This window comes from Mustela lutreola, chromosome 6 (genome assembly GCF_030435805.1).
Source record: "Mustela lutreola isolate mMusLut2 chromosome 6, mMusLut2.pri, whole genome shotgun sequence".
NCBI lineage: Eukaryota > Metazoa > Chordata > Mammalia > Carnivora > Mustelidae > Mustela > Mustela lutreola.
In genome coordinates, this window is record NC_081295.1 from 119,986,426 (window position 1) to 120,004,508 (window position 18,083).

Genomic DNA, 18,083 nt, shown 5'->3' on the forward strand with positions numbered 1-18,083 from the left:
GGGACTTAAGCTCCAACTTCACAGATAAAGAAAACTGAGGTACCTGCCCAGAGTCACCAGGTAGAAAGGGCGGGAGCTGGCACTTGCCACGGGATACTGGCCCGCGGTTTTACGTAGAGACCCGGCCAGGTGCCGCACAGGGCCGTTGGTCTCCAGCACAGGACAGCCAAAGGCTCAGGCCCGGAGGTGGGGTAACTCGCCTCTCTGCCCACAGCGCGCAGCCGCCGGGCCACCGCCCCACGAATATGAAGACCACAGAGGTGGGCGGGCTGCCCGAATCCAAGATGGCCGTCGCCGGGCCGATTACGCCAGCGTGCCATCTGGTGGGCGGGGCCTCCGGGTGCACCTCCCACTGCCTTCCCGCGGGGTTTTTGAGAATAGCTTGAGGACCTTTTTTGGAAGTGCGGGTATTTCTATGGCTGGGGAAAGGCGGGTGGGCAGTGGCTGGAGCTGTGGCTTTCTTTGCCTCTGTAAGGAAGGAGTTGGAACTCTGTCTTGAAGGTGTGGGGAGTATAAAACCTGCCTTGCCTTGTACCCAGAGGCTCCCCGCCTCCCCGCCCCACCCGACAGTGTACCTTTCTGTGCCTGCAGTTTTACCTCCTCTGAAAAAAAGTTTTATTTTAGGTCACTAGGTGTCCATCTGAACAAGAAAATCCTCCCTTTGCCCAAACCTCTCAGTGACTTGAATGTAGGTTTTTATGACCTAACCATCTGAATCACATTAAAATAAATTAAGATGAATCCATTGGTTAATTAAAATAAAAAACCCCGCCTCCATATCCTGCTCCGTTGTACACACCTCAGATGTAAAGGCCCCTGATCAAAGACACTTGTAAAATATGGATTTAATTCACTCTAATCCTGCGTGTGTGGGTGGGTATGTGTGTGTAAGAGAAACAGAAAGAGAGGAAGAGAGGGAGAGTTGGAATGGAGTTACCAAAGATTTCTGGAAGTGTCCAAAAGAACCAGAAAACCAGCAAACCCAGCTTCTGGGGTAGATTCACCAATTGCTGGACATGTTAAAAAGGTGAACACCAGGGGCGCCTGGGTGGCTCAGTGGCTTAAAGCATCTGCCTTCAGATCAGGTCCTGATCTCAGGGTCCTGGAAAGGAGCCCCACCTCTGGGCTCTGCTCAGCAGGGAGCCTGCTTCCCCCTCTCTCTCTTCCTGCCTCTCTGCCTGCTTTTGATCTCTGTCTGTCAAATAAATAAATAAAATCTTAAAAAAAAAAAAAAGGTGAACACCAAACTAGTGGCATATTAAAAATGCAGGGGGTGGGGGAGGGAGAGAGGATTCAGCCCACCAGATAATAAGGGAACAAAAGCAGTGATCTAGCCTATTGAGCACACGGCTGGTAGCAGATCCCCAGCAAACTGTGAATGAGCCAGTAGAAGGGCAGTGTCACAAGACCCAGATCAGGTACTGAACTAATGTGAGCCGAAACCGGATTTTTCTGAGAAGTCACTTAATGGCTGAAGGGATTAAAGCCACAGAGTCTCCCTCCACCTGAGATTTGGCAACCAAATGGATGCTTGTGAGGATGTAGAGGCGTGTATGACATCTGGAGCGTAACATTTGGGCATCCATTGTTGAAATCGACAGACAAATAACAATACCTCTCAGTTCCATTCATCTCCTTTCTTGCTCTGCAATCTTGGAATCATTCCTGGTGCCTAATGCCTCAACTTTTCCTAGCTTTGGCTAAGAACACAACATGAAGACAGTTCTTCAAAGTTGCCTGCTGCATCGCATCCAGGGTGAAACTCCTTTTGCAAAGTTCAGACTTCTGTGATGATGGACTTCCCCAGGAGCTGCACTCACCAAACTTACCATGTTTTGATCTGACCCCCTTATCCCGGACCTTACTGAGGGCAGCTTCTCCAGTTCATTTCCGGCAGATGGTAAGGCTTCCTCCAGCATGGGAACATTTTCTTGCTAAATTCTCAGGTGAACCATACCAGGGAAAGGCAGGGTGAATTTGACGTGCTTTGCATCTCGGAATTGTGGATGTTGTGAATCAGAGCACAAGGGAAGCCCTGGGTGGGGTTTAGAGATGTGGATTCCCATGTCTGCTGAGAAAGAACAAGGTTTCCAGGAACCTGAATAATGCTGCTACTGAGCCATGTAAGAGAAGGGTTGTGTGTAGGCTCAAAGCCAAGTGCTGTCCTGGTAAGGGTGTGGGGAAATCCTCCTGGGTGTATGGAGATATATAGTGTAGTGTATAGCATAATGGAACAGATTGTCTTCACATGATCTTAAAATCCTTAACATATCCTTTAAATATGAGATACAAATATATACATTATTTTTTTAAAGTAATCTCTATGCCCAACATGGGGTTTGAACCCATAACCCTGAAATCAAGAGTTGTATGTTCCACCAACTGAGCCAGATGGTCACCCCTAATTTTCTATTTTTTAAAGCAGTAAATTATTTCAAAATCCCACTGTGGACAGTGGAGGGATCAGAGTGAGGAAGGGGGCACCTCTCCGGAGAAAGTCATTTTTCTTTTGTTTCACAGAGTTGCCTGCCCTTTACGCTTAGAAGAAGGAAAGACCCTAGAATTTCTCCACTTTAATCTGAGTTTGGGGGAAGGATTGTGGTGTCAGAAAAGAAGAAAGGAAGAAATGAACATATGTTGAGTTATTGCGCTTATGACAGATGTCTTGTTTGACTGTGCAGCTTTCTAAGACAGAAATTGCTATGACCATTTTACAGATGAAGCAAAAAATGAAGTATATGCAGAAAGAACAGGATGGTATAAGATAATAGTCGGTTACATCATTCGCTCTATTGTAAGTGTTGTTTTGTTCCTTTGCATAGATAAATAATATAAATTAATACACTGATAAGTTTTGTTTAAATCTAGGTTTACATTTAGAAGGGTAATTATCAGACTTTTCTTTCATTGTAGGGACAAATCAATAAGGTGATTGTAGAATTGTGACAAGAAAACTATGAACAGAAAACATTTTTACCACCTTGGGAAGGAAAATGCTATAAAAATAGAAGTCCATAATGTTACTTTATTGTGTAAGGTTAGGGAAAAGATATTTTGTTTTGTTTTGTTTTGTTTTAGAGAGAGAGAGAGAGTGTGTGAGTTGGGGAAAGGGGAGAGAGAGAATCTTAAACCGACTTCCTAATCAGCACAGACCCGGAAGGGTGGTTTATCTCAGAGAAGACCCAGAGATCCTGACCTGAGCCAAAATCAAAAGTCAGACCCTTAATAACTAAGTGACCCAGGTGCCCCTAGGGAAAAGAGTTTTGTCTTTTTCTGAGATTTTATTTATTTATTTATTAATTTGAGAGAGTGAGGGTGAGCAGGGGGAAGAGCAGAGGGAGAGGAACAAGCAGACTCCCTGCTGAGTGAGGAGTCCAGTGCGGGGCTGGATCCCAGAGAACATGACCTGGGCAGAAACCAGGAGTCAGATGCTCCACAGACTGAGCCTCCCAGATGCCCCCTTAAGGGAAAAGATTTCTGAAGACTGAGATAGTCTCTGTGTGTGTTTTTAATGTGTGTGTAATATTTAAGAGAAGTTGGCATACTAGAGAATCTGAGAGATTAGTTTTGTGGTTTCAGATTGAATTGTGTAATTGATTTTTGACTTGTAACTTGAAGCTGAAAGGTATAGGATAATTTGATTATGTTTGTAAACAATATTGAAATCCTTAAGATAACTTGATTTGACACATTTAAAAGCTTGAAATATTAGGTCTATGAGAGTCATTTACATGCTTAAGATTTTTTCTTGTTTGACTTGTAAATAGGCCCTATGAGGAATTTGAAGTGCTTGAAAAAATCAAGTATATTAAATTTGTAAATGTAATTTAAATATGTAAGAGAATTTAATTAGCTAACTTTGTAAATGGCAAGAGTAACGTTCAAGAAAATGTAATGTGTCAAGCCCATGGGCTAATTGAACATTAATCAAGGAATGAGTTATTTCTTTTATTTTTGTATGAAAATTACAAGATTTCTAAATAGAACATCAAAGTTCTGCAAGCTAAACTTAAAAACTGAAGAAAATCTGTTTGTAAATTTACAACTTTAATTAACTGAAAGTTGATTTCCATAAACAACTGCAAATAGCATCAATGAACTCAAGTTCGTCTGCCCAACATGTAGCAAAGCCAATCACTGAGACCTTGAGTATACAGCAGGGAAAAGATTTATTCGAGAGGCAGCAAAAAGTGGAGACAGACGGCTGGCTTCAAATCTTTTCCCCAAGTGAGATTAGAACAAATGTTTATAATCTTAGGGGTGGGTTTACATACATATTGATGCAAAGGGCAGGGAAACTTATGAGGAAAGATGGAGGATGGCATTAAGCAAACATACATGTAACATACATCCCATGTGCATTGGTGGGTGGAGATGTAGCTTTGAAATGAGGCAAAATTTGGCCCCTGAGGTCAGGCGGTCATCTGTAGGACAAGAGGGGCTATGCTCTGAAGGCCATTATAAGCTGGATGGGATCTTAGCCTCATTATCTCTGGGAAGGGCATTGCTGTTCACAGGTCGAAACCACATCAGTGACCTTCATTAATGCGAGTCCAGGCCTCTACAGAAACAGTTACTGGGTTTGTCGTGGGGTCTGAGAAGAAACAATAGCCGATTAGGGAGATACAGGTCTCTGAAAAACAAGCTTTTAATTTCCTGTTAGTCTTAATCTTATTAATCCTACAGGGCACATTTTCAGTCCCCCCGAGTTATGATCTATTCCTCAATCTTGAAGGAATTGGGACAATGACTGCTCTGGCTACTTCCTCCTAGAAAGGGTGCAGTTCGAGGGTTTGAGGGATGAAACAACTTTGTACTTGGAGATATTCCGTGGTCCTTGGCTTCACATGTACCTTCTATATGACCAAGATATTAGTTCCTTCTCTGGCCATTTTAGAACAACACTGGAAAGCACATTTGATTAGTACATATCCAATTAATGAAATGAAAAATATGGATAACCCAAATCTTAGTTGTCCTTGTAACATTGACCAAATCCCTTGGGGAATCCAGAAAAGAAAAAAAGAAAAAGAAAAAAAAAGAGTCCAGTAAACCAATCACTTTCTCCAGGCACCTCTAGGGAGATCTGCTATGGCCAAGTGGCTTGCTCTCTGATTTTATCTAAACGAGATTTTAGTTTTTATAGCAGTAGAAGTGTTAATATAAACACAGCAAGCTGTGTTAGCAGTGGCATTTTACCCTGTTCTGCAAGAATATAGTGCAAAGCGATGTGATTATCAAGCACTACCTTGGCTAATTAATTTACTCTTTTTTGTTGGGCAACAGTGGCCAAGAGCAGTTTTGTAGGTCAGCTAAAAATGTTCTCCCAAGATCCATCCTCCTGATAATCAGGCAGGTAGTCCCTATCTAGCGTCGATTCCCTTTTTGCTCAATAAAAAGTTGAAAAATTCCCTGGAATTGTGAACAGAGAAAGGGGTAACCAAATTCCCTAGTAAGTAGACCTCTCCTATTCTCCAATGGTCAAGACCTAGATAAGCCCAGGGTTGGTTAGAAGTCATGGGAAGATCCCCCTTTCAACCAAGATTTTTTTCTTATGAAGACACCACAGATCAACATTGTTCCTTGTAGCCAGAGTTTCAGTGTTCTGCTCTGGACCTTAGGTACAAAGTGGGCGCCCTATGAGAATAGGTCAGTTCAGTTAAAGAGCTGTCTTGGGGCACCTGGATGGCTCAGTTTTTAAGCATCTGCCTTCAGCTCAGGTCATGATCCCAGGGTCCTGGGATCGAGCCCCACGTTGGGCTCCCTGCTCAGTGGGAAGCCTGCTTCTCCTTCTCCCTCTCCCACTCCCGCTGCTTGTGTTCCCTTTCTCGCTGTGTCTCTCTGTCAAATTAGTAAATAAAATCTTTTAAAAAATAAAAATAAAGAGCTGTCTCGTCTTAGGAGGTGGTCCTGCACGTGGGCTCTCAGGCCTATATTGTAGAGGCAATCAGGTAATGAAGAAGAAACATTCCCATGGCCACGGCACCTGGGTGGCTTAGTCAGTTAAGCATCTGACTCTTGGTTTCTGCTTGGGTCTTGGTCTTGGGGTCCTGGGTGCAAGTATTGCCTCTGACTCTGCACTCCACCACGGAGTCTGCTTGTCCCTCTGCTCCCCTTCTCACTCGCATGCACATGCACACACACTCTCTCTCAAATAAATAAAATAAAATAGAAATATTCCTATGGAAACAAAAGAAAAACACAGTTTAGCGGTTGCGGCAAATTGTAAATCCAGAGTCTGAGTCCTGAGTGGCCTCCTAAGCAAGATACCAGGCTGATATTTTCAAAGGGGCTTCACTGGCTGTGTAAAGTCAATCTTAGATCCTGAAAGCTCTCCGTGTGTCTTCCTCAAATATGACATTCCAGTCAAACCCTTAGTACTATGAACAGTGTTTCCAATGGTGTCCTTTTACAAGGAGAACAAATTCTTATTGAACTTATACAGATAATTAAATGCCAGGAAAGGGGCACCTGAGTGACCCAGTCATTAAGCGTCTGCCTTTGCCTCAGGTCATCATCCCAGGGTCCTGGGATCAAGTCCTGCGTCAAGCTCTCTGCTCAGCGGGGAGTCTGCTTCTCCCTCTCCCACTCCCCCTGCTTGGGTTCCCTCTCTCACTGTGTCTCTCTCTGCCAAATAATAAATAAAATCTAAAAATAAAAATTATGAAATAAATAAATAAAATCCTAAAACAAAACAAAACCCACTGATTGCCATGAAAGTAAGAATACTCAGAGTTTCCAAAATTTTGGGGGTGATCAGATAGGGAGAAAAATGTTCCATATTTGTTTACAAAAGACTATTTCACCCAATATCTGTAAGTCACAGATAACTTAGGAGCAAAAATTTTCTTAAATCCAGAAGAGGAAACATTGGAGAACCAGCAATGTTTCAATAAGAGTCATAAAAAAATATCATCATCTTTTCTCGATTCATTCAGTCTCATGTTATTAATTCTTGTTCTGTTTGAGTGCAGTTTCTCTATTAGTTCTGGAAATTCTTATTCAGCTTAGTTTTATGATCCTAAAGGTATCAAAAGCCTGTATTCATCAAAAGTCCTTTCCATGAATCTCCTTGAAGCTGAAACACATGTGCAAGAGTATCAGATTAAAACAATAACTAAAAAACAAAAGACTCCAAATGGCCATGGCTAAAGATCTGATGAGAGTTCATTATAATGCAGGTGACAAGGAAATCTGGTTATTTCTCTGACACATAATGCTTCAATAATTAGAATTACAAGTGATGACTTTATACCAGGACATATCAAAACCTTAGGAACTTTATATAATTTATACAATAGTTATAGTGTAACCTAAGAAGGTTTATTATCCTGTTTGACAATGCTTCCCATGTAATATAACGGACCAAATAAACAAGCCTAATTCATCAAGACTTTGTTTAAAATTTGAATTTTGGCAAATGTCTCAGGATCAGAAGGGTTTTGTTTTTGTTTTTGTTTTTGTTTATTTTAAAGAGAGACCATGCTCCGGGTGGGGGTGGGGAGCAGAGGGAGAGGAAGAGAGAGAATCTCAAGCAGACTCTGTGCTGAGTGTGGAACCTGATGTGGGGCTCAGTCTCATGACTCGAGATCATGACCTGAGCTGAAATCAAGAGTCAGATGCTTAACCAACTAACTGGGCAACCTAGGTACCCCCCAAATATCAGAAGGTTTTAAAGCACATGCCTTAATGGCATTACAGATTATTACAAAACTTAATTATCTATTTAACCAAGGAGACCTTAAGAGAGTCTAACGGCAAATACAGAGGGATACATTGTTGTTAGCAAAACAGCTTTTTTAATACTGAGAATATTTAGCTTTCTTAAGTGATCAAAGACCTAACATAGAGACAAAACAGAAACTTTGTTTTTCTAGGCTGGTTACCTTAAAGATAAAGAAAAATCTCTGGTGTGGAACTTGCTGAAGATTCTCTCCCTCCCCCTCCTTTTGCCTCTCCCCACTGCTTGCTCATGCTCTCTTTCTCTCTCTCTCTCTCTCTTTCAAAACAAAACAAAACAAAACAAAAAACTTTAACTCTTAATTCTTAGAAAACTTATTTTCTAGTGAAAGCGAAGAAGGAAGCAGTTGTGAACTAATATACTGGCATTTCTTTAGATTGGCTAATTTATGAATACATTTCATAAATTTTTTTTGAAAGACTTTACTTATTTATTTGACAGAGAGAGACAGAGAGATCACAAGTAGGCAGAGCAGCAGGCAAAGACAGAGGGGGGAGCAGGCTCCCTGCTGAGCAGAGAGCCCGATGCGGGGCTTGATTCCAGGACCCTGAGACCATGACCCGAGCCAAAGGCAGAGGCTTAACCCACTGAGCCACCCAGGTGCCCCCATTTCACATAGCAAATTTCTCAGCATGACATAAAACATCTTTACTAATAGACCCAAATATCTTTAGTTTTTCTGTAATAGGGAGCCAAAAGCAGTAAACCTATGTTTTATTAATTTGTCTTAATTAGAAATGATCTGGGACACCTGGATGTTTCTGTCAGTTAAGCACCTGCCTTCAACTCAGGTCATGATCTCAGAATCTGGGCTCAAGGCCCACATCAGGCTCCCTGCTCTGCCGGAAGACTGCTTCTCCCTCTCCCACTCCCCTCCCCACCCCCAACCTCTCCCACTGCTCATGCTGTCTCTCAAATGAATAAACAAAATCTTTAAAAAAATTATGTGGATATTAATGAATCTAACTTTACTTACTATTTAACTGAGCAAAACCTGAAAGTTTCAGGTTATCAAATATTTTTAAAGCTATTTAAAAGTTTACCTATATACCTGTTTATCTTATTTACATCCGTTCATTTTTTCTCAACAATTATGTTTAGATTACCCATTAAACTTTATAAGGCAGTAGAAAAAGTTAACTATTATCCTAAGTTTTTTCTTTCTTTCCTGACAAGTTTTGCAATAGAGATAACACAAACTCATTTGACTTTCAGTAAGCACAGCAGAATAAAAGTTTTATATTTAATGCTGATAAGTCTAAAATATGTCTACTTTAATTAAACCAACAACCTTAAATTAGTTTTAATACCAAATATTTTCCCAGATCACATGAACTTGAAAAACATTTGGGTTAGTTACTATCTTTCTGAGTTTTAGAATGCCCAATTCTTATAAGCACTTGCTTGAAGTTTAGTTGGTTTGAAAACCAACTAAATAAAGTTCTTTTACAAATTAATTTGTAATACCATCCAGAAGTAGAGAAAATATCTCACATTTACAACATATGGGAACACACACACAGATAGATAACCAAGATGGTAACAAAATCTTAGAGCTTTTGTTTGACTAATATTTATGGAGAGGACAATAAAGGTCCAATTTCCAAATATCGCATATATATATATTTTTTTTTCTTTCTTTTTTAAGAGAGAGCATGCATACACATGCATAGATAGGGTGGGAGGGGTGGGGGAAGAAGAGGAGAGAGTCTTTTTTTTTTTAAGTTTTTATTCATTTATTTGACAGAGGGAGACACAGCAGCAATAGAGGAAACACAAGCAGTGGCAGAGGGAGAGGGAGAAGTAGGCTTCCTATGGAGCAGGGAGCCTGATGTAAGGCTCGATCCCAGGATCCTGGGACCACGATCCAAGTCAAAGGCTGAAGCACTCAACTGAGCCCAAAGCAGCGCCCCAAGGGGAGAGGTTCTTAACCAGGCTTCACTCCCAGTGCGGGAAGCCCCACCCAGGGCTCAATCCCACAACCCTCAGATTATGACCGGAGAAGAAAGCAAGAGTCAGACACTTAACCTGAGCCACCTCGGGCATCCCCCAATATCTCCCTTTTGGAAAAGAAATCAGTTGTAAGATGGTATTATAATTCAAGGATCTGTTTTCAGGTCATTTTCCTCCAGAGTCTGAAGAGTATTGTGTCCAAACAGTGTTGCAAAAAAAAATCATCTTTTTCCTTTTCATAGGTTCATAACTAAACATTGACCAGTTTTGGGGAATACGGCCCAAAGGGCTGCATGTTGGTTGTCATTTCCCATCTTCCAGTTAGAACAAGGCTGGTTTTATTCAAAGAAATGAAAACTGCAGCAACAAATAAACCAAATAAAGCCCAGAGGACCTCCTTCCTAAAAGTCAGAGCTCCAATTGCTGAACCAAATGGCTTCCTAATCAATATTTTCCTAAGCACAAAAAAGAGGCCAAGAAAGCCAAACCAAACCCCCCTATTTGGAGGCCACCAAATGAGAGGAAGAACTAAAAATCTAAAAGAGCCAAATAGTGGGGCATCTGGGTGGCTCAGTGGGTTGAAACCTCTGCCTTTGTCTCAGATCATGATCCCAGAGTCCTGGGTCCCTCAGCAGGGAGCCTGCTTCCTCCTCTCTCTCTGCCTGCCTCTCTGCCTATTTGTGATCTCTGTCTGTCAAATAAATAAATAAAATCTTAAAAAAAAAAAAAAAGAGCCAAATAGTTAGCTTATTAGTCCCATTAACCCTGTGGTTACTGGTTTCAATACCCCAGTATCTTTTGATCATGTCTCATTCTCAAGGGAATTGGGATGACACCATTCCAGCTACTTCTTGCTAAAATGGGACAGAGGTCAGGGTTAGAAGAGTAGAACATTTTGCATTCATTTGAAATATTCCTGGGGTACCTGGATGGCTCAGTCAGCTAAGCATCCAACTCGATCTCAACTCAGGTCTTGATCTCAAGGCCATGAGTTTAACCCCCGGGTTGGACCCCACGTTGCGCATGGAGCCTACTTAAAAAAATAATATTCCTGGGGCACCTGGGTGGCTCGGCTGTTAAGCATCTGCCTTTGACTCTGGTTGTGATTCCAGGGTCCTGGGATCGGGCCCTGCATCCGGCTCCCCAATCAGCAGGAGGCCTGCTTCTCCCTCTCCTAGTCCCCCTGCTGTGTTCTCACTCTGTTAAATCAATCAATCAATCAATCAATCATTCAAATATGATATGAGGACTATAATGATAGTCCTTAGTTTCAGGTTGACACTCAACATTCTACATTACCAAAATTTTGTACTTTGGTTACTAGCTCTTGTATCACATGCTATACAATACTTTATGATAAAGTAGCAAAGAAGGAGAATTAGAAATACCTGTAAAACTGATCTATTTCCTTGGGGATTTTGAGAAAATAACCCTGAAAACCAGTCAAAATCTGGGCTTGGGGCTTTAAGGGAGATTTGTTGTAGCCAAGGAGCTTGTTTCTTGTTTTGTCAAGATGAACTTCAACTTCCAACGAAGTATGATGAATTAGCTAGCACATAAACACCTTCTTGTTTTGTTAAAATATAACCTAAAGCAATTTTATTATCTAAGATTACTGCTGCTAGAGGGCCGAAGGTTTTTTCTTGGGCTGTCACGGCTTTGTCAGTTTCATTTGATATGATCCCTAAAGTTACTGAAAGGATTCCAATCATATGTTCATGTGATGCCATCCCGCATCATGGCAATAATGTTCTCCCAAACATGTACCAGACAGAGTACATCTTCCTGGTTTCCAGGAAGATAATCAGAATATCTTGTGGCTTCTCCTTTTAAACCTATAGAACAATTTGAAAGAACTAGTCCAGTGACTAACCTTACTGGAATTATATATAGAAAAAAATGTGACCAAAAGTCCTAAAAGACCTCCCATGCTCCAGCCATTCAAATATTCATATCCCCAGGGGAAATGGTGATATCTACAAGGAAAAAATAACCTAGGGGGTACACATAGCATTTGTCAATGTGTGGGAGTGAGTACTTTCATTTTGCAGGATCACTGAGGCATTGTCTGAAACCAAGAAGTATGGTTATGTTTAATGTAATTGGTAAGAAGGAGTTCAGAGAGAGATGTGATTGCTCCAAATGGCCAGGTTCTTTCTGTTCTCAGTATTGTAAGACAAGTAACTCTTGTTAAAAGTGTCTTTCCCAAAAGTCTCTGGAAGGTGGTGAAAGGAAAAAGGTTCGATTAATTTTACAAGAGGTGAGTTGTCAAGTGTTCTGGTTATATTGTAAGCCTAAGGAGAATCGCAAGCTTCTTGGGGTGGATTCCAATCACTGAATGAGAGAGACTTCATGCTTTGGGGTAGGTAAGAAGAAACGGGATGGGAGTAGGGAGGGAGGCCGACTTGATTAACCTGACTCTCTAAGCCAATGGCGTGAGGTATTAGAGGTTTAGAGGTATTGAAGAATTAGTGAGCAGGGAAAGACTGGCAATAGGTATTACTACTGGGTTGCCATGGACTTGCACTGAGTGGGGTTTAGGATGACATCTTGAGCAGTGAGAAAGACTGTCAGCCTTGGCCAATGTTTGAGAAATCCTAATCATGGAATTATCATTTCAAGCTTGAGAGGTCGTGAACAATAGAAAAGTGCAAAGGGAGAAGGAATAACATTCATCATGTATAAGCTATTAGTAGGTCACAGGCTATTTTTTCCTTATCGATTGGTTTCTGGGACCACTTCTTCTAAATAGCAGTCTCTGGTCCCTCAGAGACTTGATGGTCCAAGTAGGATTCTTCTCTATGTTCTTCTCTATGTTCTCCTTGCCAACAGGGTAGAGGGCACCTGTGGATTCTTAGGAGTTCTTACTCCTAAGCCATGACAAGAGTTTAGAAAGGGTCTTCCATATAACTAACATTCCACAGGTGCTTAAACCTGGCCCACTTCTAGGGGCCACTCGTAACCGAAGTAGGGCAACTGACAAGGTTTCTTCCCAAGTTAAGTTGGTCTCTTGGCAGATCTTTGCTAAAGTCTTTTAAAGTATGTGGTTAATTTTTCTTGTTTTTTTTTTTTTTTTTTCCAGTTGATTGAGGTCTCTGGGAAATGTGTAGTTTCCATTGAAAGCCCAAGGCATTAGACACTGATGCCACTCCACTGGCACTCTGAATTGTTAGTGGCAATCCAAACCTGGCAATGATTTTTCTTAAAATGTCTTAACAGATGTGCCTAGGTGGCTAAGTGGATTAAAGCCTCTGCCTTCAGCTCAGGTCATGATCTCAGGGTCCTGGGATCGAGCCCTGTGTCAGACTCTCTGTTCAGCGGGGAGCCTGCTTCCTCCTCTTACTCTGCCTGCCTCTCTGCCTACTTGTGATCTCTCTATGTCAAATAAATAAATAAAAATCTTAAAAAAAAATTTTTTTTTTAAGTGTCTTGACAGGGGACGCCTGGCTGGCTCAATTGGTAGAGCATCTAACTCTTGATCTCAGGGTCATGAGTTCAAAACCAACGTTGGGTGTAGAGATTACTTAAATAAATTAAAAAAAAAAAAGTATTTTGGCAACTTCTGAGGCCTTCTCTGAACAGCATGGGAAGGCCTCACCCACCTTGTAAATGTCTACAAATACTAGCAAATATTGAAAATCATCTGTTACTCTCCATGTCATGGTGAAGACTATCTGCTTATTCTCTCCAGGTTCAATGTTTCTAAGTTGTTTATTTATATCTATTATGTATGCATGTATGTATGTATGTATGTCTATGTTTAAAGAATGTCTACAACCGACGTGCGGCTTGAAATCACACCCCCAAGATTGTGTTGGATGCTCTACTGACTGGTGCCCGCAAGTTTTGTAACTTGGTTATAACTTAGTTTAGAACGGGTGGGGGCCTAGTCCTAGGGTTGTTCTTAACACAAATGTCACATTTCTGGACAGTCTTTTAGATAATTCTCTGGAGTTTGGGTCCCACAGTATATGTTTGGACCCACTAAAGAGTAACATCTTGCTCATAACAGTGCTTTGGTGAATATGACTATTTCTTCCATAAGATGTTCTGGAATAAGGAATATTCCTTATTCATTATATTTGCAGTTGACTTTTATGACAGCATTGTACCCAAATCTCCATTCCTTAGCTCTTTTCAGGTCTTTCAAGAAATATTTGGATTGGCATTTATTTAACTCTACGTCTGGCACCAAAGTCATCATAGAGGTTCTTGGAGTCTTCATAGAGCCTGTCACCTTGGTGGCATGGTCAGCCAGATTGTTTCTTTGAGCTCTAAAATTAGGCTTCTGATGTTCTGGACAATGAACTACTGCCAGTTCCTTTCGGTTTCATTACTGCAGTTAACAAGTTCAGAACTTCTTGGGGGTATCTGATTTCTTTATTTCCTGGAGTTAATAAGTATATTTAGAGTCAGTATATATAGTTATCCTTTTTTTCCTTTTCCTAAATGAAGGGCCCTTGTGAGGGCAATGAGTTCTGCCTTTGGAGTGGAGGTCTCTGGTGGAAGAGTTCCTACCTCCAAACTTCCTTGGCTGGTAATCTCTGCAAATCCAGTTTTCTGTTGTCCTCGGTCCGTGAAGCAGCTTCCATCAGTGAATATTTCCATGTCAGGATCCTACAGTGGCATATCAGTTAGGTCCAGACAGCTGGAATGAGCGTCTTCAGCTCTTTGAATACAATCATAAATGGATTCCTCGTGCTAACGAGTAGCAAAGTGGGAGGATTTAAAATGGAGACAACCTTCAAAGTAACTTTGGGGTTATCTAGTAAAATGACTTGACATTTGCCCAATCTTCCAGATGTTAACCAATATTTCCCTTTTTGCTCTAGGAAGGAAAGCACACGGGTGTTAGGGGGGGTGGAGTGTAGGCAGTGGTAGGTTGGCCCAAAGTAAAATTTTCTGCCTCTTGTACCAGATCAGGCGGCAGCCATGGCTCTTCAGTGGGCAGGCCATCCCTTGGTGACAGTGTCCAAATGTTTTGAGAAATAAGCAATGGATCTTGTGCAGACGAGATTTGGGGTCAAGACTTCAAAGCTAATTCCTTGTCATTCATGAACAAACAGCTCAAAAGGTTTCTTAATATCCAGAATGCCTAATGCAAAGGCAGTTAACAACTTTTCTCTGGTAATCCAAAAGGCCTTGTGACATTCTCCAGTCCAGTCAAGAGGCTTCCCTCTCCCTTGTAGTGCTTCCTAAAGGGGCTTAGCTACCAGGCCAAACACAGTTATGTATCCAAATTCAACAAAACCCACTCATTCTTGGAAACCTGCACAATTGTCTCCTGGGTGGGAGGGACTGCCACTCAGGCTAGAGCCTCCCTTCTATCAAGAAGCAGATTTCTTTGTCCTGTGGAAAGCCCAAAACCGTGGTATTTCATCGTGGGTTGGGAGACTTGGGCCTTTTTCCTTGAAACTTTGTAACCTCCCTCAGCTAAAAAGTCTGGAGTCAAAATAGTACCAAAGTGTGAAGACTGTGTTGTTTTAATCAGCAATTAATATACCATCCACGAATTGGAGGAGAGTCCCCAGCTCTGAATAGAGGTTTCTTGGGTCTTTAGCGAGAACTTGCCCAAAAATGGTAAGAGAGTTTTTAAAGCCTTGGGAAAGGACTGTCCAGCAATATTGTGGCTTACTCTGAGTCTCAGGGCTCTTCCCATTCAAATGCACACAATTCACAGCAATCTGAACTGAGAAGGCTCCTTTAGATCCAGAACAGTGAACCTTCTAAAGACCCCAGACAAGGTTGTTTAGAGAGTATATAGACTGGGGAGCACCTAGTGGAATATTCCTGATAATATCCTGGTTATGGGCCCTTTAGTTTCAGTCTTAGTCTTAGTGGCCCCTTGGTCTCTGCCTGATTATTATAGAGGCAAAATAGATGAGTTGTATGGGGATTAACAGGGGGCGGATGAGGCCAAATTCCAAGAAGGCAGAGAGAATGGCCTAAATGCTTCTTTTTGCTTGTTCCTTTGATGAGTATTGTCTGGGATTCATAATCTTTACCCCAGCACGAAGGTGTTTGTTTTTGAAGATTTTATTTATTTGTTTAAGTCAGAGAGAGAGAGCGCAAGCGGAGGGAGCAGCAGATGGAGACAAGGAGAAGCAGGCACCCCCTTGAGCAAGGACCCTGATGCAGGAATCGATCCCAGGACTCTGGAATCATGACCAGAGCCAAAGGCAGACGCTTAACCACTCAGCCACCAAGGCACCCCTCCAGCACAAAGTTTAACATGCATGAGCATCACCGATTTTGCTTGCCTCATGCTTCCCATCGACCCAAACATCTGATCTTGCCTTTTGCATAACTTCTTCAGGCAGCCATGATAGGACTTCACCTTGGTGTAGTAGCATTGCTTGAAAGGCGTGGGCTAGGTCTGGTGATACTTTTAAACTCATGCGACCGGCTGCAAAAGTAGCCTCAGCATTCAATTAGTTAGTAGTCACATCCCTGTAACAGGGCGGAACATTCAGGCATAGACAAAAAGCTGTGTTGTAGGTGAATTTGTTCTTTCCGGTGGGCTAGGTTGTAAGAAGGTTTCTGTCAACTGTGCCCCAGGAACTCCTGTCACAGCCAAGGTTTGATTTGATAGTAGAGACAGCTAGGAATTCAGTCCTGAATCTGTGGCCCAAGTATCAATTAGTAAGTCTGTAAGTATGTTTTCCACCTTCACTCTTCTTGGGGGTTCCTTATGGGACATGAGAACAGGCTTTGCAAGGAACCCCTGGGACCCTTCATTCCAGGTCACTGTCAGCCAATCTGGATGTCTGGTGTACTGTCTGTTGCTCTTTTCTCTTCAAGAGACCTGGCGAGCTTGGGGCATTCCTTTTTTTGAAAATTGTATTTGTTTAATTAAGAGTGAGAGTGAGCAGGGGGAGGGACAGAGGGAGAGGATCTCAATCAGACTCCCTGCTCATTGTGGAGCCCCATGATCTCACACCCCTAAGATGATGACCGGACCCAAAATCAAGGGCTGGACGCATAAAGGAATGGGCCACCCAGGCGCCCCTTGCTTTATTTCCTAAAACATATTCAGACTCTTTTGCTTAGGGATTGCTTTTCTTTTTTTTTTTTTTAATTCAAGTATAATTAATATACAGTGTTATCTTAGTTTTCAGGTATATGATCTAATGATTCAGCAATTCTAAACAATTTTAGGGCTCATCGAGATAAGTGTACTCTCTCTTTTTGTTTTTTTTAATTTTAAGTGATCTCTATGTCCAACATGGGGCTTAAACTCATGACCCAGAGATCAAGAGTCACATCCTCCGCCAACTGAACCAAGCAAGTGTCCTAAGGTAGGTGCACTCTTAATTCCCTTCATCTATTTCACTGATGCCCACCCCCCCACCTCCCCTCTGGCAACTGCCAGTTTGTTTTCTGTATTTAAGAGTCTTTTTGTTTGTTTCCTTTTTCTTTCTTTTTTTTTTTTTTAAGATTTTATTTATTTATTTAAGAGAGAGACAATGAGAGAGAGCATGAGAGGGAGAAGGTCAGAGGGAGAAGCAGACTCCCCGTGGAGCTGGAGCCTGATGTGGGACTGGATCCTGGGACTCCAGGATCATGACATGAGCCAAAGGCAGTTGCTTAATCAACTGAGCCACCCAGGTGCCTATCTCTGTTTTTTAAATTCCACATATGAGTGAAATCATATGGTATTTGTCCTTCTCTGACAAATTTACTTATTTCACTTAGCATCCTACCTTCTGGGTCCATCTATGTTGTTGCAAATGTCAAGATGTCATTCTTTTTGTGACTAATTCCATTGTATAAATATACCATACCTTCTTTCTTTTTTTTTTTTTTAATTTTTATTTATTTATTTGACAGACAGATCACAAGTAGGCAGAGAGGCGGGCAGAGAGAGAGGAGAAAGCAGGCTCCCCGCTGAGCAGAGAGCTCGATGTGGGGCTCGATCCCAGGACTCTGGGACCATGACCTGAGCTGAAGGCAGAGGCTTTAACCCACTGAGCCACCCAGGTGCCCCCCTTCTTTCTTTTTTTAAAAAAGATTTATTTATTTATGAGAAAGAGAAAGAGCACAAATGGGATGGTCAGAAGAGAGAATGTCAAGCAGACTCTGTGTTAAGGGCAGAGCCCAAGGCAGGGTTCGATCCCATAGCCCCAAGATCATGACCTGAGCTGAAACCAAGAGTCAGATGCTTAACCAACTGCACCACCCAAATGCCCCCATATCTTCTCTATCTGTTCATCTTTTGATGGATGCTTGACTTGCTCCCATATTTTGGCTATTATAAATAATGCTGCAATAAACATAGGGATGCATGTATCTTTTCGAATTAGTGTTTTCATTTTCTTTGGGTAAATACCCAGTAGTGGAATTACTGGATCATATGGCAACTCTATTTTTAATTTTTTGAGGAACATCC